Below are 4,342 nucleotides of genomic sequence, written 5' to 3' on the forward strand. Positions count from 1 at the left end.
AAAATGTGATGATTATCATATTGAATATATGCTTAAATGTGATGATACATATATTCATGAAACTGAGACATTGGTTGTATTGAAAAGTGAAATGAATCCCTATTAACTGTATTGGGCTGAACCGGATATAGATGGCATGCCATAAGATAGGAAGAGTTCAGGAATTACTTCAACCTCGAGTTGATGAGGCACTGGGTGTCAATTTGCTTTGGTTTAACTGATGAGACACTGGGTGTCAAATTATATAACGCTGAGCACAGTTATTATTTCGAATTTATCCGATGAGACACTGGGTGCCAAACTAGTGTGCTGGTTGGATCCGTGTATCCATTCGAGTCCGTGTCGTGTTAATAGGGAAAAGTAAAATAATAGTTTATGAGATGAGAAAATATTGAAATGGCAAATATGAGAAATGATTATGACATGAGAAATGAAATATGAAATGATGAATTGAGATGTGAAACTTGAATGAATTCAAGTATTGATCAAAGATATGAATCATGCCATTGCATGAAATGATGTATTCAGATGTTAAATGAAATGCCATTGATATATATATATACACTTATATATTTGAACATGTGAAAATCTTCGTAGATGTGAATAAGGAATGAGCAATAATTATACTATTGAATTGAAACACATGAACATAGATTACTTGTTGCATTTTGCATTTTAAATATTTATATCAAGTTTATGTTATTCAGATTATAGAAATATCACTGAATTTTACCTAGCTTGCGGTTTTGTTTTCCGTGCGCAGGTTAGGTACTATTCGAATTATTACTGACTCAGCATCAAATCACAAATCCTGAGCTCAAGTGTGGTGATATTTTATTTTGTAATGGCATATACCTAGGGAGTTTTTTGTTGATATTGTTATAAGATATTGTTTACCTAGTCGCTATTGAAATGATGGTTAAATGTGTATATGGTTGTGGTTGTGACTATGTTAGTATGCTAGCCTAGTTTATATTTTGGTATGTGATAGTTTAAAGTTAGTAGCTTAACATAATGCTTGGTATGTGCTTAGCTTCATATTTGGTAACTTTAGAAGTTTAGATGTAACAACCCGGTTTAGACCCTAGTCAGAATAGTGGTTTTGGGACCATAAATCCGAGTAAAAAAATATTTAAATATTATTTTTTGTGTCTACAGTATGTGGTAAAGGATATGTGAAAGTTTTGTATAAAAATTTAATCATTTGTGTGCTCAATTTGATAAAAAGGACCTAATCGCATAAAATGTAAAAGTTGCTTGCTATATGTTAAGTGTGCCTAATTGCTATGTCTCTTTAATTGAGAGGTCCTTATGTGGTTAATAGACCATTAAACTTATGAGTGGACTATTATGGACATGAATTAATGAATTTCATGTTTTATAATTGAGGTTATATGAGTCTAGTTTCAGGGAAAATTAACGGATCTTAATTTGGAGTTCTGTAGCTCAAGTTATAAATAATTTAGTGACTATGACTCAAGTAGACAGCTTTGAATGAACTATAAATAATAGTTGAATTATAGAGAATGTTGCATATGAACATGAAATGTATTAAATTGATAATTAAATTTATTTATTTAGATCCTAAGATTCAAATCTGAAGCTAGATCGAGGAAAGGAAAAAGTTCGGGATTAGTAGATTTTATTGTTTACAAACAAGTATCAAGGTAAGTTCGTAACTTGAATTGTATTCTTAAATGCTTGAGATTGTATGTTATTGATGTGAATATGATTTGAGTGTTCATTGTATGAAAATTAATGAAACATTGATATATTTGATAAAATGGGAAGAAATCCGGTTGAATGAAAGGAAAATTCGATGGATCTCGAAAAGGAATTGACGGTAAAAGGATCTAGCCGGACGAGTGATCCTATCCTGATATAGCCCTCCCAAGAATATGTGTAAAATGGATTTAGCCGGACGGTAATCCAATTAGGGTCTCAATTTAGCTTTGGACTAGTAATTCAGATCCAAGCTCATTAGAGTAATTGTCGTTGCGGGATTTAGCTTGGACCGGTAATCCCGACAATACTCTATGAGTTTATATTGCGAGGATTTAGCTCGACCGGTAATCCCATTGCAAGGTTGAGGTTCATGGAGTGTGCTCTTTGAAATGGATATGTGCACATGAATATGAATTGATTGGACCGGAATTGTACACTAAAAGTGTACCTCGAAAATCCATCGAATTCGATAAATTCAAGGGATAAATATGAAAAATAATAAGGGAATGAAAATCATGGTATTGATGAGTACATCAATCATGGTATATATTATTGGGACATGGAAATTATTGTACTAACTTGAATGATGAGTTTGTGCATATTAGGGTAATAATGCATTGAATGGATATATGGATGTTTATTGTATTGTATTGAAAATATTAGGTAAGTATTATTCTTGTTACATGAGCTTACTAAGCACGAAGTGCTTACCCTGTTTCCTTTTTCCCTGTTTTGTAGTGTTAAGAGCTTGGAGGTCGGATTTGGTCGGAGACACATCACGCTGTCAACCTCAGGATTTCGGTATATAAAGAAACTTTATTTTGGAAATCAATGGCATGTATAAGCTAACAAAGTAAATGTTAACGTGAAATGAATGTAAAGTTAGCCATTAGTATGGTTAACAAACCTGGTTTTAGATATGTGATGACGTTATCTTATAAATATGCATGAACTTATCTTGAAAATATGTTGAATTGATTTGGTTGATGTGGATTGGTCTCGATTTAATATTGCAGGGAAGGTTAGATATTTATAAAGGGGCTATATTGAATATAAAAAAAAAATTAATTCGTAAACTCCGGTAATGCCTCGTACCCTATTCCGGCAATGAATACGGGTAGGGGTATTACATATATAATGCTTATGTGATGGTTTGAATATGGAATGTTGAATTGGAAAGTTGTGGTATGAAGTATGTGATAAAATGATGAGTTTATATATTTGGAACTTATGTAAGTTGGGATGATTTTGGTACATTGATTTGGTTTGTTTTAGTTGTGGAATTGAGTAATAAAATGGTTGAGTATGAAATGGCATGAAATGTGTGTGATTTGGTATGTTTTGGGCTGCCTATAAGTGTATGGAAATGATTTCAAATTGGTTGTTATGAGTTCATGATTGTAGGGTGGCAAATTTGGCTCTTGAAATAGCCTATTTTTGTCCACACGGGTAGAGACACGGGCGTGTATCTCAGCCGTGTGAGACATACGGTCATGTTACACGACCGTGTGTCCTCTAAGGTACCCTACGATTTTAAGTTAATATACTCTACAGTTTTGACACAGCCTAGACACACGGGCGTGTCTATCAGTCGTGTGTGGCACACGGGCTGGCACATGGTCGTGTGGTCGGTCGTGTGACCCAAGTCAGTAACCTCTCTAATTTTCACATGGCCTGACACACGGGCGTGTCTTGTGGCCGTGTGGACAATTCAGTATGTATGCCTTGTTTTACCATGGCATAGACATACAGGCGTGCCTAATGCCGTGTGAGGCACGCGGCCTGTTCACACGGGCGTGTGACCTTTATAATTTAGAAAAATGTTTAAGTTTTGGAAAAAAATTGTATGTGCTTGGTTTAGTCCCTACTCCTTTCTAAAGCATGATTAAGGTCTCGATAACCTAAGAAAGAGACTTTATGTTGATGTTTGATTATGATATGATGCAGTATGACTTTTAGATTGTGAAATAAATTCGAAATGTTTCGATTGTCTGGTAATGCCTCTTAACCCTAGTCTGGCGATGGATACGGGTTAGGGGTGTTATATTGGAAGTTAGTTCAAATATGACAAGTGTGATATAAATAAAAAACTTGAATGTTTGATGTGTTGTTGACGTATTTGAACATATAAAATGTGGTACCAATGAGGGTACATTGATTAGGCATATTAGGTGATGAATTTGGTGTATTTTGGGCATGTTTAATCGTGTTTTGAATAGGTTAAATGATTAGCAATTGAGTTGCTTAGTGTCCAAGTAAATAGGAAATGATAAACTTGTAATTTAAGGCACATTTTAGGTCTATACGGCTAGACACACAGGCATGTGACTTGGCCGTAGCACACGGGCGTGCGAGGCCATTTTGAAGGATACACGGTCTAGCACACGGGCGTGTGACCCAAGTTAGTGAGTTACACAAGCACAGACACGGGCTGAGACACGGCCGTGTGTCCCTACTTCGAATGCCAACACGGCAGTGTGACCCTTGCAGTTAAAATTTTTGTAATTATTTCCTAAACTTTTAGAATTGTATCAAATTAGTCCCTGCTATTTTTAAACTACTTTTAGAGTTCCATTGTAATAGCCCAAATTTCAGCTATGTCAGTGTAATACCCCAT

Source organism: Gossypium arboreum, chromosome 5, assembly GCF_025698485.1.
Source record: "Gossypium arboreum isolate Shixiya-1 chromosome 5, ASM2569848v2, whole genome shotgun sequence".
NCBI classification, from domain to species: domain Eukaryota; kingdom Viridiplantae; phylum Streptophyta; class Magnoliopsida; order Malvales; family Malvaceae; genus Gossypium; species Gossypium arboreum.